Here is a 24287-nt window from a genome sequence, read left to right as displayed (position 1 = left end):
GTACACACTCGCATACATACATGTACATATATATATACGTATACATATATACATACACATACATATCTAATCACCCACACAAATACACACATCAATAATCTTTGTGTCACAAGTGACACAGAGGTGTCACAAGTGACATTACAAGAGGCTCACAACCGTCACTATACAAGGCACTTTACATCTATAGTAAGTCACACAAGTCAAAAAAAACGATTTTTCGCGGCAGGGGATCGTATTCCAGGGACCATAGGATTAAGGACTTGCCCGAAACGCTACGCGTACTAGTGGCTGTACAAGAATGTAACAACTCTTGTATATATCTCAAAAAAAAAAAAAAAAAAAAAGTTACTAGTCTTCCTGCATACCCACCCAACTGGGCGGCAGCTTTAGTCATGTGTATACATTACCTACAGTAAGCAAATTCTGAATACTTCGGTAAGATTTCGGGCAGCACATCATTATGAATGAAGTACTTACACATTTCTTGAACACTATTGATGGTGTTATCTCTAAATTCCGCAACTTTTTCACATTCTATTATATAATTATATATTATATTATTATTATATATTATATTATATTCTATTATATTATATAAAATTATGCCCGAAACGCTTTGCGTAATAGTGGCTTTAGGCATTGTATGTACTAGCTATACCTATAAGTTAAACAATCCTTGTAAATATTTATTGTATGTATGTACCTTACCTAAATAAAATTGTATTGTATTGTAATTGTAATGACGCAAAGTATGCGAATAGTTCTGCTGACAGAGTTTACATTTAGTCAAATCTACATCAGCAGATGTTACAAACTCCCAGAGGTACTTGTAATCGAGCCTAAGCCTAGCAGTGGCAACATCTAGAAGTCTGCTAACATTATTGGATGACCCATAGACGTGCGGTTCTTCATGCATATAGAATGATGATAGATGGAGTAACTGGTGTGAATTTCACTTTGCCTCAAGTCTCCGAAATTTAGTTGATGTTCCTGGGATATTGCTGCCCTCAGGCTGCTCAAAGGCAGTCCAAGTTGGTAATCAATTCCCTCTACGAGCAAAAGTCTTGGCTATCTCATCAGTTCTATCGTGCATTCGGAGACCAATATGGGAAGGAATCCACAGGAGACAAACTCTGACTCCATCATTGATTATTTCACTATATCTGTGTCTAGCTTCAGAGATAAGCACGTCACAGTTACGCCTTGGGGAGCTGAGGGCAGTCAAGGATGACAAGGAGTCACTTACAATTAGCGTGTCAACTTTGGATTCATATACGCGCTCGAGTGCAAGGATTATGGCAACCAATTCTGTTTGAAGAGTGGAGGCCCGGTTACTTAGACGCGCTCCACACTCATGGGAGATGGAACCATCTCTCCCTGTCACAACAACTGCACTTCCAGCTGCAACATGGGACTGGTGCAAGGATCCATCAGTGTAAATAATCTGGGAAAGGGAGCGCTCTCTGACTAAAGCATCAATTTGCCTTAAGGCATTGTACTTTGCTTCTTGTCGAAGCATGGCTTGTTCTTTAATCAGCTTCTTGGGTGGGAAAGGGGGGACGGTAATTTGGAAAGGAGTGATCTCCCATGGGGCAGGAAAGTGTTGTTGTTGTCTCTCTTGGTTGGGGTGATGAATATTATACATTCTGAGCACAGTGGCAGTTACGGTAATCCATTTGGAGGGATGCTGATCTTCAAGGAAGAAGGCTTGGAGGGCTTCAGTGCAGGGGTTAGGGTGGGTTAGCCTAAGCATCTTGATACCAATTAAAGCATTAATTTCAGTGATACGATCACTTACACATGAAATATTCAGTTCCTTCCTCATGTTTACTAATTTAGTTGTACGGGGGCATCCGAGGATTTTCCTCATGGCTTCGTTTTGCATCTTTTTCAACCCTCCAAGCATTCTCTCAGGCACTAGAGCAAGCATGGGTGCAGCATAGCTAAGCAAATAATTTTTGACGCTAGTTACAAAATTATTAATGTTATATATATATATATATATATATATATATATATATATATATATATATATATATATATATATATATATATATATATGGTGTAGTGGGTTAAGGCGTACTAGTTATGGCAGCTACTGGAAGGTAGTTGTGCTTTCTGGGTTCGAGGCCCACTGGTGGGTGTTGTCCAAAGATTGTTAATCTTCACTTGTGGTTTATGCAAGTATAGGCTTATAGCATGGACACGAGTTCTCTCACATTAACAGTGGCTTGATGAAAAACGCATAGTAACCTCTCACTTGTCTAGTGCCCTCGGGAAGTGGAGATATTTGAGGTGTATATATATCTCGAAGTCTCTACTTCTTTTGTAGGGTCTGATGGTGTAGTGGGTTAAGGCGTACTACTTATGGCAGCTACTGGAAGGTAGTTGTGCTTTCTGGGTTCGAGGCCCACTGGTGGGTGTTGTCCAAAGATTGTTAATCTTCACTTGTGGTTTATGCAAGTATAGGCTTATATATTTATATATATATATATATATATATATATATATATATATATATATATATATATATATATATATATATATATATATATATATATATATATATATATATATATTGGTATACTGGCAGCAGGTTTTCTTTCAAACATGTTTCATTGAATATGACCGCATATTCTGTATTTATTATTTTCTGGTTTAGGGCTTCTATCCCTCTAACTATTTTCTTAGCATCAGGGCTTAATTGGAATAGGAGTTCTCCAAAACTCATTTTCGTACTTTTAAGGTGAAGAAAAGAAGTGATTTACTATAGAGTGTATTACACTTATTTGTATAATTTGCACGACGTTTCGAACCTCCATGGTTCATTCTCAAGTGAACAGATCTTACAATACTAGTTGATTTTATACCCGCATTAGGTCAGGTGATAATACAATGAAGGTGAAAAACATGGGGGGATACATAAGGGATAAACATAGGGGCTGCAGAAGGCTTATTGGCCCATACGAGGCATCTCCTATCTAAACACAAAGATTAATCCAGTGTAATTGGCCTGTTATGTTGGACATTGTCTTCTGTGGTGGCATCGATATGTTCTTGTCTTGTCCTTACTCTCATGGTGGGTAGAGTAAATAGTTCCGTGATTTGGGTGTTCATGGTAGGTCGCTCTATTCTTATGTGAATTGCATAATCAACTAGTTTAAGATAGTTTAGTTTAAGATAAAAACTAAACACTACCTAATAAATTCCCTGTAATCTACCTCACTCCTCTATTGTCAACCCATGTCTGTTATTTTTTTTTTTTTTTTTTTTTTTTTTTTTTAATCAACACTGTTTGTCAACCTATTGTATTTGTGCTGCTTTTTCAGTCATGTTCCCCCTTTTTTTTTATCTTTATTTGTATTTGTTCTCAACATCTTTTATTCTTTATGCTCAATTAGTATTAAGTTCTAGATATTAATGTTTTCTTGCCCGAAACGCATTGCGTAATAGTGGCTTTAGGCATTGTATGTACTAGCTCTATCTATATATCAATCCATTAATGTAACATCACTTGTATGTATATACCTTACCTGAATAAACATCTGAATATATATATATATATATATATATATATATATATATATATATATATATATATATATATATATATATATATATATATATTAGTATATTTTGGTAGCAGTCTTTCCTGTAGACATATATTATTAAATATGACCGAAAAAGTAAGATTAATAATTCTAACACGAATTTTCTCAATCTTTCGTACATTACGCTTCACTGTTGGAGGTAAATCAAAAATCACTTCTCCAAAATTCATTTTTATTTCTAGTCTGACGCGACACGGGCGCGTTTCGTAAAACTTATTACATTTTCAAAGACTTCACAAATACACAACTGATTAGAACTTACGTCTCTCTGATATTATATCTACATTTGAGTGAGGTGGGAAGGGTGATGTGGCATTAACACAAGACAGAACAGGAGGGGATATTAATAGGGTATTAAAAGTATCAACACAAGTATCATAGGGTAAGGCAGGTCCTAGTCAATAACGGCTTCTCCAATGGTTTAATCGAAGACATCATAAGAAGGAAAGTGAAAAGCCATGCAACCTCTGAAGAGACAACTAACACAACACCTATACCCCCTATTAGACTATTTTACAGGAACTTCTTTTCCACAGCTCATAAAACGGAGGAAAGGGTCCTGAAAGATATTGTTAATAGAAACGTTATCCCTACAGACAAAAATCAGAGGATACAACTGACGATTTACTATAAAACCAGAAAAACGGCCAGCCTACTCATGAGAAACTCTCCAGACACAAAACAGAACGCTTTAAAAGAGACTAACGTCGTCTATGCCTTCAAATGCCCACTTGGGGACTGTAAGCTCCAAAAAACCCAGTATATAGGCAAGACAACAACATCTCTTTCTAGGCGTTTAACGATGCATAAGCAACAGGGCTCCATTAAGGAACATATAATCTCTTCCCATAACCAAACCATCGCCAGAGAAATCCTAGTAAACAACACAGAAATCATCGATAGATACAGCGATAGCAGGCGGCTTGACGTTTGCGAGGCACTACACATCAAGAAGTCAACACCAGCAATCAACAGCCAATTATTGCACAACTATATTCTACCCACCTCAAGACTCCGCTCCAATATAGAAGCATCAAGAAATATGGACCAATAGGCTTTCTACAAACACTTCTATTCAATACCCATTGTTTCTGTTCTGTCTTGTGTTGATACTTTTAATACCCTATTAATATCCCCTCCTGTTCTGTCTTGTGTTAATGCCACATCACCCTTCCCACCTCACTCAAATGTAGATATAATATCAGAGAGACGTAAGTTCTAATCAGTTGTGTATTTGTGAAGTCTTTGAAAATGTAATAAGTTTTACGAAACGCGCCCGTGTCGCGTCAGACTAGAAATAAAAATGAATTTTGGAGAAGTGATTTTTTATTTACCTCCAACAGTGAAGCGTAATGTACGAAAGATTGAGAAAATTCGTGTTAGAATTATTAATCTTACTTTTTCGGTCATATTTAATAATATATATATATATATATATATATATATTGTGACGATAATCTCCTTCAAGAGATTGAGCCTGCTCTTCCCTCCAAAATTACGTCTTCACAACTATATAAAAGACTATGGAAGAAATGTCCAACAACGACAACAAACACCAGCAAGGCTTGCCAGGGTGAGCAGAAACGTATGCAACCAGCCACCTGTTCGAACTCCAACCACCAAACTACCCGTTGATCGCTACGACTCCGCTGATTGGTCGCCGGTCTGGCTGCACCTGCCTCGCCCCCCCCCCAATACTACCCGATGTCTGGGGTCGCCCCAACATCAGTCTTCAGAATGTTCCGTGCTTTCGTAGCCAGCACTCCTCCCAGCTAGACGTTAGCGTGTACTGAGAGAGGTGGTGGCTTTAAGCCAATATTCCAGCACCTCCCACTTAACTTTTGTGTTGCACTTCTTGTTATTTTGCCTTAACGTAACTTTTCATTTTGTCATTTAAGTATTCTTATTATTTTGATTCATTGATTTTATTATAAGAATTTGTTTGTCCATATTTTCATGTTTTGATTTATTTAACGTAATTAAAATTTCATTGTTAAAGTTTACTTGTGTTTTGTGTGTCTTCTCCTTACCTTACCACAGACGAAGTTCCAGTTTTTCTATTTTTTTTTTATAACTATGTGACGAGGCCATACCCCTAGCCTTAAACAGCCGAACACCAACGCGTTACCGTCACAAGTTATATGGGGGCCTGTCCGGGATCTTCACTCAGGTACTGGTGCTAAGTGGTAATTTATGGTAAGCATATTTAACTTTGTTAACGTAGCTTTACTATTTTTCATTCAATTTCATTTTTTATAAGGTGCGGTGTATTGTGCATTACGAGAGTAACATATAGTGAAGGTGAGACAACTTTGGATTGCGTGGTGACTGTAGGCCGCAGTCATACTCTTAATTGGTCATCTCTCCCTCCATGTTATTACTCGTATTTACCATCTATGTCCCTTGAATATTTCTCATTCTGACAGATCATCATATTGGTACCCTGGTACTGTGGTCTGCCCCGGGTCAAGAGTACCCAATCTTCTGCAATCTGACTGTAGGAGGACAAAGAGGGCCATAGTTCCTCTAGCTCGAACTTTAGTTGCTGAATTGGGACCTCAGCAGCAGTTCTCGTCACCAGTTGACACCTCGCACCCCTACACGTCAGTCAGAGATGATGATACATACAACGGTAGGGAATTAGCTTATTTTTTCAGAGCACAAAAGTTCGCTAATTCTGTAAGTATCATATTAAATTCAGTGGGAAAAACTTGCTTTATGTCCTATAGAGACTTGGCAAGGTATGCCTACATCCTTGGACTACCAATTTTACTTTTGAAGCATTTAACTGTTTCATTTGTTTTCGAAACTTTGTTTCATTTGTTAGTAGGATTTTCTTGCCCTTATTCTCTTACATGAGTACCGGGTACAAGATTTCCTGCGCCCTTGATTTAATTTAATCATTTAATATCTTTCACTTAACGTTAATTGTTAAAGATCACACAGGATAGGTACCAGTTGCCACGTTGTCCTGTTTCTGACATTTCATTATTGAACATTCGTGTACCTTTATTTGCTAATTTCACCATGTTTCGTCTCCAAACTTTCCGTGCAAATCCAGCAGGTGAAATAGGGACTTTAAGTCGTGCCAAGAGGACTGAACTACAAACTCTTGCACATGAGTATCAACTAGAAGTTCCCTACCAAGCCAACAAAAATGACCTACACAACCTGTTGCTGGATTACTATTTAGAGCAAGGTAAGATAGACTCTGAAACTCATGAAACTTACTATATTGCAGAGAAAACTGACTTGGCAACGATGAAACTTAAACTAGAGCTGGCCAAGATTGAACGTGAGCAGCAAAGAGAAGCAGCTGCCATACGAAGGGAAGAACACGAACGCGAAGCTGCTTTGAGGAGAGAAGAACACGAACGTGAGGTCGCATTACTCCGTGAACGTGAACGAGTACAGCTTGAAACACTCCAGGAGCGGGAACGCTTACAGCTTGAAACCAAACAACGCGAGTTGGAAATACAACGCGAACATGACAAGCAACAAGCAACTCTGGCTCTAGAGTGTCGTCAACGTGAAATCGCCTTGGAAACTTCACACTTCACTCAACGCCAGCAAGCTACTGCAAATCTTCCCGTCAGTTTTAATATATCACATGCAAGTAAGTTAATGCCATCCTTTGTAGAAGCAGAAGTTGATGTGTTCTTTACCACCTTTGAAACCCTTGCTAATCAACTCAGTTGGCCTGTCGACCAATGGGCAACACTTCTCAGAGTCCATCTTACAGGTAGAGCTGCAGTCACACTCAGTACTTTGGCGTCTGAGAATGACTACTACACTCTGAAACAAGCAGTGTTAGACGCCTACCTACTTTCCACCGAAAGTTATAGAAGGAAATTCCGTGACCACCTGAAGGCAAGTACCACTACCTTCCTCGAGTTTGCTAACACGAAACGGAGGTATTTCATGAAATGGCTGGAAGCAGCACATGTCTCTACTTTTACAGAACTCGTGAACCTGATGCTTGTTGAAGAATTCTTGAGACGTGTGCCGCCTCCTGTCCGCCTCTACTTAGCAGATAAAGAAGAAACCGACTACCTGAAGTGTGCTAAGTCGGCTGACACTTACAGCCTCATCCACCGGCTGACACCTGAACCATCCTCCAGTAAGAAGTCGTGGTACAGTTACGAGAAGGTGAGCCCCGATCAAGCTGGTTCACAACTGTACTGCAAGTATTGTAGACTCTATGGACATACCATAGACAAGTGTGGTAAGTCTCAATACAAGGGAACCACTGACCAACAACGACCCAAACCAACTCCTCCTAAGTCCGGTAAGCCTGTGATGAATGTTGGTGTTGATGTTAATGATCTTTCTCTTTTCAGTAACCACCTGTATACTGGAACTGTCTCTGCCAACGGTTCAAATCCGGAGGGACGTTTCAAATTGAAGATCTTGAGGGACACAGCGGCTCTACAATCGATCATCTTGAAGTCGGCTGTGCCCAACATAGTCTACACCGGGGAAACGGTCTTCATCACTGACCTCACTGCTACTACTCCATACCCTCTCGCCAGAGTCCACCTGGATTGTCCCTACGTGAACGGGGAAGTCCAAGTCGCCGTCAGGGAAAAGCCTTTTCCCATGCCTGGAGTGCAACTTCTCCTAGGCAACGACTTGGCAGAAGACCTGCAACCAACCAACCTGATCGTCATGGACAAACCCCAGGTGTGTAACTCTGTGCCAAGTAACCCTATTCTTGAGTATGTTCCAGCAGAGGTTCAAGAGAGTGAAGTTTCTCCTCCGGTTCTCGTGACCACCCGTGCACAAGCCGCACGTCCACAGCCAGCTGACTCTACTGCTACCGCTGTCCCTCAAGACCCTCAGAAACTACCCCCGCATCTGACCAAGTTGGAGTTCCGTAAGTTGCAGAGGGAAGATCTTACTTTAACACCATTGTTTTTCCAGGCTGAGACTCAACCCGACAGTATTCCTGGGTTCTTCCTAGAGAACGACTTGCTCTACCGCCGATATAGACCCAGTAAACTGAAGGAGGAGGACGATTGGGCCAACACCGAACAACTTGTGATTCCCACCAGCCTGCGGCCCACTATTCTACACCTGGCCCACGGAGCATTCTCCCACTACGGCTTCAACAAGACTTACCATGGGATTCGTCAAGACTACTACTGGCCAGGTATGGTAAATAACGTCAAACAGTACGTAAAACAGTGTCATACATGTCAGATGGCAGGCAAACCGAACGTCTCCATTCCCAGAGCACCACTGATTCCCATACAGGTGCCTGCGGAACCTTTCCACAGACTCATAATAGACTGTGTCGGTCCTTTACCTCGGACCAGTTCAGGTAACGCCTACATCCTAACCATCCTGTGTCCTACCACCAGATTTCCCATAGCAGTTCCAGTGAAGAACATCACGGCTGCTACGGTTATCAAACATCTACTGAAGATCTTCACTCAATACGGATTTCCCAGGGAGATTCAAAGTGACTGTGGCACCAACTTCACCAGTGATCTCTTCAAAAGGACACTGGAGGAGTTCAACATCAAACAGGTATTGTCCAGCCCCTATCATCCTGCTTCACAGGGTTCTCTTGAACGTAGTCATCAGACCATCAAAGCACTCTTGAAAAAGTTTTGTAGTGAAACCTCAAAGGATTGGGATAAGCAGATTGACCTAATAATGTGTATTTTCAGAAGTCTCCCCAATGAGTCCCTAGGAGTATCTCCTTATGAGATGCTCTACGGCCGTAAGTGCCGTACTCCCCTTAAGGCTTTCAAAGACTCTCTCAGAGATGCCACCTTCAGTGAGCATCAGAATGTGCCCCAGTTTCTTCAAAACCTTCAGCACATTCTAGAGAGAGTCCACCGCTTTGCCCATGATAATCTATTGAAAGCCCAGGTGAGAATGAAGACTCATTACGACCAGACCAGCAAAGTAAGAAAATTCAAGCCGGGAGACTTCGTCCTTGCTTATTTCCCTATCCCAGGTTCACCTTTACAAAACAGATTTTCAGGACCCTACTGCGTCAAAGAGTGCAGGAATAATAATAATTATGTGATAGAGACTCCAGATAGGCGGCGGAAGACCCAGCTGTGCCACGTCAACCTCCTGAAGCAATATAATGGTACTCCTCCCACTGTCTTGACTAATTATTCCACATTCACAGAACCCTACATCCACAGTGAGACCTTCCCAGCTTCTTCTCCCGAAAGCACTGACAAGGAGTCGGCGCTTTCTAATTCCAAAATCCTTAATGATCTTCCCAAATGCTTTCAGGATAATACTCGTGCTCCTATGCCCTCTTCTAATTCCACTCTCACCTCGTCAGATAAGCCCTACATCCTCCATGTCGACGCCAATGGTACCGACGATGGTGGTGTCGTGATGCAGCAACGAGGCGAGAAGAATACACCTGTCAGCGACTACTGCTACAAGGAACGACGGAACAATTGGCAAGGAGCTACTCTTCCTCATCCTGAAGCTTCAGCACTTCACTCCACACCTGAAAAGTGCTCGGTCCACCATCAACACGGACCACACCACCCTACACCTCCTGCAGCACGCCCACTTCTCATCTCAACGTCTTCTACTATGGGCTTGCTAACTGCAGAAATTCAACCTGGAGACACGCTATACCAAGAGTCTGACAACATCTTAGCCCATGATCTCTCCAGAGTTTATGAAGTAGAAGCAACTCCATCCATTACTCCACCACATAACGACGTACTTCTTCCAGAACCGCAGGCTTCGGGGGAGAGTTGTGACGATAATCTCCTTCAAGAGATTGAGCCTGCTCTTCCCTCCAAAATTACGTCTTCACAACTATATAAAAGACTATGGAAGAAATGTCCAACAACGACAACAAACACCAGCAAGGCTTGCCAGGGTGAGCAGAAACGTATGCAACCAGCCACCTGTTCGAACTCCAACCACCAAACTACCCGTTGATCGCTACGACTCCGCTGATTGGTCGCCGGTCTGGCTGCACCTGCCTCGCCCCCCCCCCAATACTACCCGATGTCTGGGGTCGCCCCAACATCAGTCTTCAGAATGTTCCGTGCTTTCGTAGCCAGCACTCCTCCCAGCTAGACGTTAGCGTGTACTGAGAGAGGTGGTGGCTTTAAGCCAATATTCCAGCACCTCCCACTTAACTTTTGTGTTGCACTTCTTGTTATTTTGCCTTAACGTAACTTTTCATTTTGTCATTTAAGTATTCTTATTATTTTGATTCATTGATTTTATTATAAGAATTTGTTTGTCCATATTTTCATGTTTTGATTTATTTAACGTAATTAAAATTTCATTGTTAAAGTTTACTTGTGTTTTGTGTGTCTTCTCCTTACCTTACCACAGACGAAGTTCCAGTTTTTCTATTTTTTTTTTATAACTATGTGACGAGGCCATACCCCTAGCCTTAAACAGCCGAACACCAACGCGTTACCGTCACAATATATATATATATATATATATATATATATATATATATATATATATATATATATATATATATATATACGTGTACACAGAACAGATAAAATAAACAAATAAACAGATAAACAAATAAACAGATAAACTGGGAGCAAATAAACCAGGACTTTACAGAAGTAAACTGGGAAGAACAGCTAGAAAATGCAAACCTGAACCAGCGCCTGGAAAAAATAAGCTCAGTAGCACTAGAAATATGTTCAAACCGCATACCCCCTAAGAAAAAAGAGGAAGAGATGCAGATTGGAACGGGAACGTCATTCTCTATATATGCGAAGAAAACGAATCGCGGAACAACTTGAGAGTCGCACCCTATCTCAAGAACGGCGAAGAAGGTTAGGTAGAGAAATAGAAACAATAACACGTTTAACGAAGATAAGTTCCAGCTCATGCGCTATGGAAAAAATGAAAATATAAAAACGGAAACCATGTACAAAACTCAGGCAAATCATAACATAGAACGAAAAAGCAATGTAAAGGATCTGGGTGTATTCATGTCGGAAGACCTTACCTTTAAAGAACACAATAAAGTAGCCGTCACAACTGCAAGAAAAATGACAGGTTGGATAACAAGAACTTTTCACACTAGAGATGCTATACCGATGATGATACTTTTCAAAACGCTTGTGCTCTCTAGAGTTGAGTACTGCTGCACAAAGACAGCCCCTTTCAAAGCTGGAGAAATTGCTGACCTGGAGAGCGTGCAGAGATCCTTTACTGCTAGAATCCACTCAGTAAAACATCTAAACTATTGGGACCGACTAAAGAGCCTAAACCTGTATTCCCTTGAGCGCAGGTGGGAGAGATACATAATAATTTACACGTGGAAAATATTAGAGGGGCTGGTCCCAAACCTGCACACAGAAATAAAATCACATGAGACCAGAAGACATGGCAGGATGTGCAGAATACCCCCGTTGAAAAGCAGAGGTGCAACAGATACTCTGAGAGAGAACTCTATCAACATCAGAGGCCCGAGACTGTTCAACACGCTTCCGCTACACATAAGGGGCATAATTGGCAATCCCCTCACAGTGTTCAAGAGAGAACTGGATAAGCACCTCCAAAGGATACCTGATCAACCAGGTTGTGACTAATACGTCAGGCTGCGAGCAGCCGCGTCCAACAGCCTGGTTGATCAGTCCAGCAACCAAGAGGCCTGGTCGACGACCGGGCCGCGGGGACGCTAAGCCCTGGAAGCACCTCAAGGTAACCTCAAGGTAAGGTACATATATACATACACATACATATCTAACCACACAAATACACACATCAATAATCAATCGTGTTACAAGTGATCAACAAGAGGCTCACAACAGTCACTATGCAAGGCACTTTACATCTATGGTGAGTCACACAGTTACTAGTCTGGCTGCAGACCCACCCAACTGGGCGGCAGCTTTACAGTTGTAGCGAGTAAACCTACACTCGCTCCATTATCTCATCATCTTAATAGCATAACTAATTACACAAGCTATAATCCTATCCCTATTTACAGGTAACGGTTTTTCCACCCTCCTATCTTACTGTGAAGTGTAGTAACCGTATATAAGCAAGCGATTTGAGAAAAGCAAACCAGTACAATATCCAGTCAAGAATGTAGTACTCGGGGTAGGAAGTTCTAATCGACCCAAGATGCTACAGCTTCGACACAGAGCAGACAACAGACTACGACTGCATCGAGCCGCCACGCTCTCGCTCCCCGAGTTCAGACACTCACAATTCCCAACTGAGCCGCCACGCTCTCCCACATAGAGCTCCACGACTCCAGCCTCACTCAGCTCTCTACTCTGCTCCAAGCTCCGTCTGAACGTCTACGACACTGCTGTATCCAGGACTACTAAATAAATATGAAACTCACTAAACACTGCGTATCTAATCTACCAAACAACGTAACATAATCGTATGTTACACAGTCATGTGCATGCATTACCAACAGTAAGCAAATTTTGGATACTTCCCTAAGATTTCGGGCAGCACATCATTATGAATGAAGTACTTACACATTTCTTGGACACTATTGATGGTGTTCTCTAAATTCCCCGATTTTTTCACATTCCAGTAACCAGGGATAACCGTTTCGGATACCTTCGGTCGGTACACAGTTCGTTCACAGACAGTATACACAGGAACCCTTTTGTACATACATTAAAGGCTGGCTTGTGTCCCTTGCTGTTCTCGTCTTCCAAGGCAATAATAATATAATGAGACGATAGAATTTGCTAATAAGTTAATGCGAGTAATCTGATGGTACAAGATAAAAATATATTATAATAATAGCAGACCAGCCACATGCCTGAAGCTCGACAAGTCACAAACCTCCAGCAACCGGGCACTGGTCGAATCATATATAACCGGTTCGGAGGGCGTCGGTTCAGTACACAAAAGTCCAGGGGCCAGATTCACGAAGTAGTTACTGACGCACTTACGAACCCGTACATCTTTTCTTAATCTTTTGCTTCTTTGTTTACAATTATTAAACAGTTAATGAGCACCGAAGCACCAGGAAGCTGTTTATAACAATAACAACAGTTGACTGGCAAGTTTTCATGCTTGTAAAGTCTTTTTACTTCACCCCCGGAGCCCGACCAGTTATTTAACCGGAGCCCGACCAGTTATCTAACCGAAGCCCCACCAATTGTTTAACTGCAAGCCTAGCATACACGAACCAACCTCTGAAGCACAACCATGTATGAACCGAAGCCTGACCATGCACAACCTGAAGCCAAAGTGACACCCACGGAGCCCGACCAATTACTTAACTAGAGCCCAACCAGTTGTGTAACCGGAGCCCGACCAGTTGTGGAACCGGAGCCCGACCAGTTGTGGAACCGGACCCCGACCTGTTGTGGAACCAGACCTCGACCAGTTGTGTAACCAGACCCCGACCAGTTGTGTAACCAGACCCCGACCAGTTGTGTAACCAGACCCCGACCAGTTGTGTAACCAGACCCAGACCAGTTGTGTAACAAGACCCCGACCAGTTGTGTAACAAGACCCCGACCAGTTGTGTAACAAGACCCCGACCAGTTGTGTAACAAGACCCCAACCAGTTGTGTAACAAGACCCCGACCAGTTGTGTAACAAGACCCCGACCAGTTGTGGAACCGGACCCCGACCAGTTGAGTAACTGGACCCGGACCAGTTGTGTAACCGAACCACGACCAGATGTTTAACTACAAGCCTAACAAACGAACCAGACAAAAAACATCTGAAGCACAACCATGCACGAACCGAAGCCCAAGTTACACCCCTGGAGCCCGACCAGTTATTTAACCGGAGCCCTACCAGTTGTGTAACCGGAGCACTACCATGTTGTATAATTGCCAGCCTAGCAAGCAAACATCTCATCAAACCCACACCAAGCCAAACAAACAGCCCAATTAAGAGCCTACCCAACTCCCTCCTTAGCTCTACCAAACAAAACCTTCCTTAGCCCTACCTAACAACCAGCCCCCCTTGCCTTAACAACTAACTTTGGAGCTAAAGCAAACAATTGAGCCCCATACAAAAAAAGAAACCTGGAACTCTGGCAAAAACACAACAATGAAGCCCTAGAAAATAAACATGCACTAAGTCATAGCAAAGAAACAACCATGATGATCTAGCAAAGAAACATGCGACACTAGCACACTAACCCCTGGAGCACAACTATACATGAACCGAAGCCCGATCATGCACAACCCAAAGCCCAAGTGATACCTCCGGAGCCCGACCAGTTATGTAACCAGAGCCCGACCAGTTGTGTAACCGGAGCCTGACCAATTGTGCAATTGGAGCCCGACCAGTTGTGTAACCGTCAACCTAGCATGAACGGACCGAACAAACAAACCACTGGAATACAACCAATGCACGAATCGAAGCCCAATCATGCACACCCCGTAGCCCAGGTGACACCCCCGGAGCCCGACCAGTTGTGTAACCGGAGCCTGACCAGTTGTGTAACCGGAGCCCGACCAGTTGTGTAACCGGAGCCCGACCAGTTGTGTAACCGGAGCCCGACCAGTTGTGTAACCAGACCTTAACCAGTTGTATAATTGCAAGCCTAGCAAACAAACATCTCAGCCAACGCACACTAAGCCAAACAAACAGCCCAAGAGCCCAACCAAACTCCCTCCCTAGCTCTACCAAACAAACCCTTAGCTCTATAACCGTCCCCCCCCCTTGCCTTAGCAACTACCTTTCGAGCCAAAGCAAACAAACAATTGAGCCCCATACAAAAAAAGTGACCTGGAACTCTTGCAAAAAATACAACAATGAAGCCCTGGAAAATAAAGATGCACTTAGTTATAGCAAAGAAACAACCATGATGATCTAGCAAAGAAACATGAGGCACTAGCACATAACCCCTGGAGCACAACCATGCATGAACTGAAGCCCGATCATGCACAACCCGAAGCCCAAGTGACACCCCCGGAGCCCGACCAGTTATGTAACCGGAGCCCGACCAGTTGTGTAACCGCAAACCTAGCATGAACGGACTGAACAAACAAACCCTGGACTACAACCATGACCAAATCAAAGCCCGACCATGCACAACCCGAAGCGCAAGTGACACCCCCGGAGCCCGACCAGTTATGTAACCGGAGCCCGACCAGTTGTGTAACCGGAGCCCGACCAGTTGTGTAATTGGAGCCCGACCAGTTGTGTAACCGCAAACCTAGCATGAACAGACTGAATAAACAACCCCTGGACTAAAACCATGCCCGAATCAAAGCCCGACCATGCACAACCCAAAGCCCAAGTGACACCCCCGGAGCCCGACCAGTTATTTAACCGGAGCCTGACCAGTTGTGTAACCGAAGCCCGACCAGTTGTGTAACCGAAGCTCGACCAGTTGTGTAACCGGACCCCAACCAGTTGTATAATTGCCAGACTAGCAAGCAAACATCTCATCGAACCCACACCAAGCCAAACAAACAGCCCAAGAGACCAACCAAACTCCCTCCCTAGTTCTACCAAACAAACCCTTCTGTAGTCCTATGAAACAACCGGCCCCCCTTGCCTTAACAACTAACTTTGGAGCCAAAGCAAACAAACAATTGAGCCTCATACAAAAAAGAAACCTGGAATTCCTGCAAAAATACAACAATGAAGCCCTAGAAAATACACATGCACTTAGTCATAGCAAAGAAACAACCATGATGATCTAGCAAAGAAACATGAGGCACTAGCACACAACCCCTGGAGCACAACCATGCATGAACCAAAGCCCGATCATGCACAACCCGAAGCCCGACCAGTTATGTAACCGGAGCCCGACCAGTTGTGTAACCGGAGCCCGACTGGTTGTGTAATCAGAGCCCGACCAGTTGTGTAACCGCAAACCTAGCATGAACGGACTGAACAAACAACCCCTGGACTACAACCATGCCCGAATCAAAGCCCGACCATGCACCACCCGAAGCCCAAGTGACACCCCCGGAGCCCGACCAGTTATTTAACCGGAGCCCGACCAGTTGTGTAACCGGAGCCCGACCAGTTGTGTAACCAGACCCCAACCAGTTGTATAATTGCCAGCCTAGCAAGCAAAGATCTCATCGAACCCACGCCAAGCCAAACAAACAGCCCAAGAGCCCAACCAAACTCCCTTCTTAGTTCTACCAAACAAACCCTTCCGTAGCCCTATGAAACAACCGGCCCCCTTGCCTTAGCAACTAACTTTGGAGCCAAAGCAAACAAACAATTGAGCCTCATACAAAAAAGAAACCTGGAACTCCTGCAAAAATACAACAATGAAGCCCTAGAAAATAAACATGCACTTAGTCATAGCAAAGAAACAACCATGATGATCTCGCAAAGAAACATGAGGCACTAGCACACAACCCCTGGAGCACAACCATGCATGAACCGAAGCCCGATCATGCACAACCCGAAGCCCAAGTGACACCCCCGGAGCCCGACCAGTTATGTAACCGGAGCCCGACCAGTTGTGTAACCGGAGCCCGACCAGTTGTGTAATCGGAGCCCGACCAGTTGTGTAACTGCAAACCTAGCATGAACGGACTGAACAAACAACCCCTGGACTACAACCATGCCCGAATCAAAGCCAGACCATGCACAACCCGAAGCCCAAGTGACACCCCCGGAGCCCGACCAGTTATTTAACCGGAGCCTGACCAGTTGTGTAACCGGAGCCCGACCAGTTGTGTAACCGGACCCCAACCAGTTGTATAATTGCCAGCCTAGCAAGCAAAGATCTCATCGAACCCACACCAAGCCAAACAAACAACCCAAGAGCTCAACCAAACTCCCTCCCTAGTTCTACCAAACAAACCCATAGCCCTATGAAACAACCGGCCCCCTTGACTTAACAACTAACTTTGGAGCCAAAGCAAACAAACAATTGAGCCTCATACAAAAAAGAAACCTGGAACTCCTGCAAAAATACAACAAAGAAGCCCTAGAAAATAAACATGCACTTAGTCATAGCAAAGAAACAACCATGATCTAGCAAAGAAACATGAGGCACTAGCACACAACCCCTGGAGCACAACCATGCATGAACCGAAGCCCGATAATGCACAACCCGAAGCCCGATAATGCACAACCCGAAGCCCAAGTGACACCCCCAGAGCCCGACCAGTTATGTAACCGGAGCCCGACCAGTTGTGTAAACGGAGCCCAACCAGTTGTGTTATCGGAGCCCGACCAGTTGTGTAATCGGAGCCCAACCAGTTGTGTAACAGCAAGCCTAGCATGAACGGACTGAACAAACAACCCCTGGACTACAACCATGCCCGAATCAAAGCCCGACCATGCACAACCCGAAGCCCAAGTGACACCCCCGGAGCCCGACCAGTTATTTAACCGGAGCCCGACCAGTTGTGTAACCGGAGCCCGACCAGTTGTGCAACCGGAGCCCGACCAGTTGTGTAACCGGAGCCCGACCAGTTGTGTAACAGAAGCCCGACCAGTTGTGTAACCAGACCCCGACCACTTGTGTAACCGGAAACCTAGCATGAATGTACCAAACAACCTCTGGAGCACAACCATGCACGAACTGAAGCCCGACCATGCACAACCCGAAAGCCAAGTGACACCCACGGAGCCCGACCAGTTGTTACCGGACTCCGACCAGTTGTGTAACCGGACCCCGACCAGTTGTGTAACCGGACCCCGACCAGTTGTGTAACCGGACCCCGACCAGTTGTGTAACCGGACCCCGACCAGTTGTGTAACCGGACCCCGACCAGTTGTGTAACCGGACCCCGACCAGTTGTGTAACCGGACCCCGACCAGTTGTGTAACCGGACCCCGACCAGTTGTGTAACCGTACCCCGACCAGTTGTGTAACCGGATCCCGACCAGTTGTGTAACCGGACCCCGACCAGTTGTGTAACCGGACCCCGACCAGTTGTGTAACCGGACCCCGACCAGTTGTGTAGCCGGACCCCGACCAATTGTGTAGCCGGACCCCGACCAGTTGTGTAGCCGGACCCCGACCAGTTGTGTAGCCGGACCCCGACCAGTTGTGTAGCCGGACCCCGACCAGTTGTGTAGCCGGATCTCGACCAATTGTGTAGCCGGATCCCGACCAGTTGTGTAACCGGATCCCGACCAGTTGTGTAACCGGATCCCGACCAGTTGTGTAACCGGAGCCCGACCAGTTGTGTAACCGGAGCCCAACCAGTTGTGTAACCGGAGCCCGACCAGTTGTGTAACCGGAGCCCGACCAGTTGTGTAACCGGAGCCCGACCAGTTGTGTAACCGGAGCCCGACCAGTTGTGTAACCGGAGCCCGACCAGTTGTGTAACCGGAGCCCGACCAGTTGTGTAACCGCAAGCCTAGCATGAATGCAGGACCTTGCATGTGGGGCACAACAATCCAAGTCACAAATTCCAAATTGACAGCACTGCCTTTAAACAGATACATGAAGAAACGGACCTTGGAGTCACAAACCCTGGGAATAAGCATGCGTACTTTTATCTTCAAGGAAAGGAAGTAGACCTTCAATTGTATAAGTTTCTGGTGCGCCCCCACATGAATTATTGCATCCAGGCATGGAGACCTCATCATCAGAAAGACATAGCTGCTCCGGAGCCATGTCTTACCAGAGCTATGGAGCTATGTCTTACGACAAAAATCATACCTTAGTCATCTCTCGTATCAGGAACGGTTGAGGACAACAGGGCTAACAACACTGCAAACCAGGCATGACAGGGCGGACTTAAATAATAATAAATAAATATGTTTATTCAGGTAAGGTACATACATACAAGTGATGTTACATTAATGGATTGATATATAGATAGAGCTAGTACATACAATGCCTAAAGCCACTATTACGCAATGCGTTTCGGGCAAGAAAAACATTAATATCTAGAACTTAATACTAATTGAGCATAAAGAATAACAAGTGTTGAAAACAAATACAAATAAAGATAAAAAAAGGGGGAACATGACTGAAAAAGCAGCACAAATACAATAGGTTGACAAACAGTGTTGATTAAAAAAAAATAATAATAATAAAATAAAATAACAGACATGGGTTGACAATAAAGGAGTGAGGTGGGTTACAGGGAATTTATTAGGTAGTGTTTAGTTTTTATCTTAAACTGGTTGAGAGAGGTACAGTCTTTAACATGGTTGGGAAGGTCATTCCACATTCTGGGTCCCTTGATTTGTAGAGCATTTCTAGTTTGATTAAGTCGTACTCTAGGAATATCAAAACTGTATTTATTCCTGGTGTGGTGCTCATGGGTTCTGTTACAACCTTCAATGAAGCTTTTGAGGTCAGGATTGGCATTACAGTTCAGCGTTTTATATATGTATAATACACAAGAGAGAATGTGCAGTGACTTAATATCTAACATATTCAGAGATTTGAGTAAGGGTACCGAGTGCTGTCTGGGGCCAGAGTTGGATATTGTCCTAATAGCAGCTTTGTGTTGGGTAATGAGAGGACGTAAATGATTTTGGGTAGTAGAACCCCAAGCACAAATACCATAGTTGAGGTATGGATAGATGAGGGAGTAATAGAGAGTAACCAGGGCAGGGCGGGGTACATAATATCTGATCTTAGAAAGAATGCCAACAGTTTTTGAAACTTTTTTTGATATATTTAGAATGTGACCCTGGAAATTCAGCTTGTGGTCGATGAGAACGCCAAGGAATTTGCCATCTAATTTGTTACAAATTTGGGTATTGTTTATTTTGAGATTTATCTGATTAGAGGATTTATTGCCAAACAGAATATAAAACGTTTTGTCAATGTTAAGGGTGAGTTTGTTGGCAGTTAGCCAAAGATGGACTTTCTCTAGCTCAGTATTTACTGTGGCATTTAGAGCAAGGGGGTCAGGACTGGAGTAAATGAAGGTTGTGTCGTCAGCAAATAGAATTGGTTTGAGGTGTTGGGAGGCATTTGGAAGGTCATTAATGTAGATGAGAAAGAGGAGAGGGCCAAGTATGCTGCCCTGAGGAACACCAATGTTGATGGGTAGGGTGGGAGAAATTGTATTATTCACAGAAACATACTGGAGCCTGTCAGTAAGATAAGATTTGAGGTAATGCAGGGAGTGTCCTCTGACTCCATAATGATGTAATTTAAGAAGGTTTTGATGGTTGACAGTGTCAAAAGCCTTACGCAGGTCCACAAATAACCCAACAGGAAACTCCTTTTTATCAAGAGCTGCGTGAATTAAGTTAATCATACTAATAAGTGCATCGTTAGTGCTTTTTTTGGGTCTGAAGCCATATTGACAAGAGCTAAGTATATTGTGTTTGGCTAGAAAAGAGTAAAGCTGCTTGTAGATTAGCTTTTCGAATATTTTTGACAAGTTAGTCAGGATTGATATAGGTCTGTAGTTGTTAACATCAGTGAGATCACCACATTTGTAGACAGGGGTTACCCTTGCTTTTTTTAGAATGTCAGGAAAGGTTTGGAGTTCAAGTGACTTGTTGAAGAGCAATGCAATAGCAGGGGCTAGAGATCTGGAGGCTTTTTTGTAAATTAAAGTTGGTATCTCCTCGAGGGCACTAGACTTGGTTTTAAGGGAAAGGATTATTTCATTGACATCAGTGGAACTAGTAGGCTTTAGGTACAGAGACTGTGGATAGTTACCTGTAAGATAGTCCTTAACATCAGTACAGGAAGATGGAATATCATTTGCAAGGGATGACCCAATGGAAGAGAAGAACCTATTGAACTCAATAGCAGAATCAGAGGCTGAAAGCTGACCAACGTTATTGGAAAGGAGTGTTGGTTTGTTATTTAAAATCTTCTTTGATCCCAATATTTGTGAAATTGTGCTCCAAGTTTTTTTAATGTTGCTCTTTATTTGGGTAAATTTATCTTCATAGTATTTAGTTTTGGCTCGTCTAATTATTTTAGATAGCAATAACGAGTAATTCTTTGAGAATTCTTTGGAGACTGTTCCTAGCCTATACTTCTTCTCAAGGTCGTGTTTTTTGTTAATGGATTTAAGTATTCCCTTTGTAAGCCAAGGATTGTTAAGTCTTTTGCTTGTGACTTGTTTTGTAAGCATAGGACAGTGGGTGTTATAAAGGCTAAGAGTTGTTTGTAGAAAAGATTTCACTGCTAGGTTGATGTCCCCTATGTTACCTAACTCGGACTCCCAGTTGACATTATCAGCAGCAGTTATAAAATTGTTTATAGCAGTTTCATTGTGCAGCCTAAAGCTTAACTCCCTTGTCTCTAGAGGTGGTTTGCTAATGTTAGTTAAGAGAAATGTGGGGTAATGGTCTGTAGTGCTATCGGTGATTATACCTGAAGTAAGCGGAGAGGTTATGTTGGTCCAGATGTGATCTAGAGTCGTAGCAGTACTATCAGTGATTCTAGTTGGTCTAGTGATTAAGGGTATGAGGAAGCAGGAATTCATACAGTTGAGGAAGCTAACAGCAGTAGGGTGTTCAGGCTCGCAGAGGTCAGTATTAAAGTCCCCTGCGATAATTAGATGGTTTTTGTTCAATCTGTTATCTAGTATTAGATTTCTAAGGTTTGAGTTGAATTCAGACACATCAGTGTTAGGAATTCTATAGACTGCACCCACAGACAGGACAGACTCGGCACCCTTGACTCTGAAACTGGCGAAGATATACTCCCCACAGCAGTCTCTAGTTCTAATTATTTTTAAGCATGTTAGTTCTTGGTGGTAGTAAAGAGCAGTACCACCACCTCTCTGCATTTGACGACAGTTGTGAATTGCCGAGTAGTTAGGCATGTTAAAGAGTTGAGTATTATCCTCTTTATAAAACTTCATAAAACCCTTTAAAACACTAAACAATTTGGAGGATGTCGATCAGAACAATGTCTTTAAAAGGTCAGATGTTACACGAACAAGGCGCAACAGGTTCAAACTCAACAAGTCAGAATGTTGGACAGGAAACAGGAGAGGCTTTTTCACCCAATAGGGTTGTAAACCCGTGGAACCGCCTGCCCGCCTAAGCCGTAAATACCAAAACTCTACTGGGTTTTAAAATACAGCTGGAAAAGACCATCAGGGCAAATGGGGGAGGGACCTTTGACAAGCCGCCGGCTTACTGTCCTCATCGAGGCCACTAGTGTTAGCTAGTGGCCCTCAGGTAAATTCAGTTCCTGGAGGGGTGTCCCCGCTCCATCCTGTTGGGAAGTTGGTCATCGAAATGACAGTACTGTGGAGAAATGCCCGACAGACCACTGGAACATAATCTAACACAGTGCACAGTTACAAACCCATTAAGATTTCAACTTAGATTGAAGTTGTTAAACACATATGGCAAAATCTTACTAAAGCGACCATACGAGTCATAAATACTCACTACGTCAGGCAAGACGTCATTCCACTACCTAGATAAGTTACTTCTGCGGCCAGCGGGCACCTCGCCCTTCGTTGGGTGGGGGATCGGCTGCGCCGGATCCCCAAGTCTAGGGCTGCCCGCAGCTACTTACCATATGTCAAGTGCTCACTTGTAGTGCAAGTTGGGGGTTGCAGACTTTACATGTAAACTAGGCACTAGCATATCATTACCCCTGGAAATTCTTATCTGTTCTTTTCTATGCCATCTGTGTATACAGAATATATTTTATACATACTGTACTGGCTGTGCCACTCAATTAACTCTGGCTGTTGTCTTTAATTATAGCATTAAGCTGATTGCGAGTACTACAACATTGCTTCGGCTAGCTGGCACTAGGCACGGTTAATGTGCTACGACTTATTTCCTTAGTTGCATCTTTGCAGTACTGGCATTCTACTCAGTCATGTTATACGACATCTTTTATATTGTGGTACAGCAGTTGCTCTGTAAAATTATTTAATAAATTAAGGTCCCCCCCACTCCTGGCTTGTTTTTTCTCCCCGATCAGAAATACTCATACTCCGCCAAGTAAAACAAAAACAAGCAACACTTAGTGGGCCAGCCAGAGGCTTAGGGCCCGCGCAGGAATATCCCTGCAAAAAAAAAAAAAAAAATCTAGGATAGGGAAAAAAAATCTATTGCAGTATTTGTACACAGGACTGTCGCGTGTCACTAAACTTAGTTTTTAAACTATTAACTTGTTGAAATAATATCTTATACGCGATAATAATTCTGAATACGCAGTGCGATAAAATTTACGAACGCGGCTTTGGGTCGGGCGGCTGTGTTGGCGAGCCTGGCCTGAGGACAGGCAACTGTAAATGTTTCACCCTCCACATACTTCAAGTGCAAATAATTGCCAACAGAACCTAAACACCGAACCTACTATACGCCTAATTAAACATAGAATATAAAATTAATTTATACACGATTAAAACTTATTTTCAATACACAGTACATAAAACTCGATAATAAAACCGTCTTGGGAGGTGGGGGAGGGGGGTCGACCGCCGCGTTAACGAGCCTAGCCTGACGACGGGGTGGTTTAACAATGTGGAAGTGTATTCTACATAATATCCTATCATATAATGTTCGCAAATTCATGATCCTTAAAATCTACCACAATATCTGAGAGAGGACAGACTATTGAGCATTAGTGGAATACAAACATTTGAATTTTTTTTACTACAGAACCAATATGGAAAAAATGACCGCCGGAGACATCGCAAAAACTCAAATAAAATCAAATCTAACTCAGTGTTATAATAGCAAACAAATGTATAATGCATTAAGCATTGTAGGTGGAGGTAGACTATATATTCCTGCACCTCTCAACTGCAAAGGCATATTAGCAAAAAAAAATTACAGTATCAGCCTTACCTACACGGGAGCGATGTAGCTCGCGCCGCT

The sequence above is a fragment of the Procambarus clarkii genome, chromosome 10 (assembly GCF_040958095.1).
Source record: "Procambarus clarkii isolate CNS0578487 chromosome 10, FALCON_Pclarkii_2.0, whole genome shotgun sequence".
Classification (NCBI taxonomy): domain Eukaryota; kingdom Metazoa; phylum Arthropoda; class Malacostraca; order Decapoda; family Cambaridae; genus Procambarus; species Procambarus clarkii.
This window is presented reverse-complemented; position numbering follows the sequence as displayed.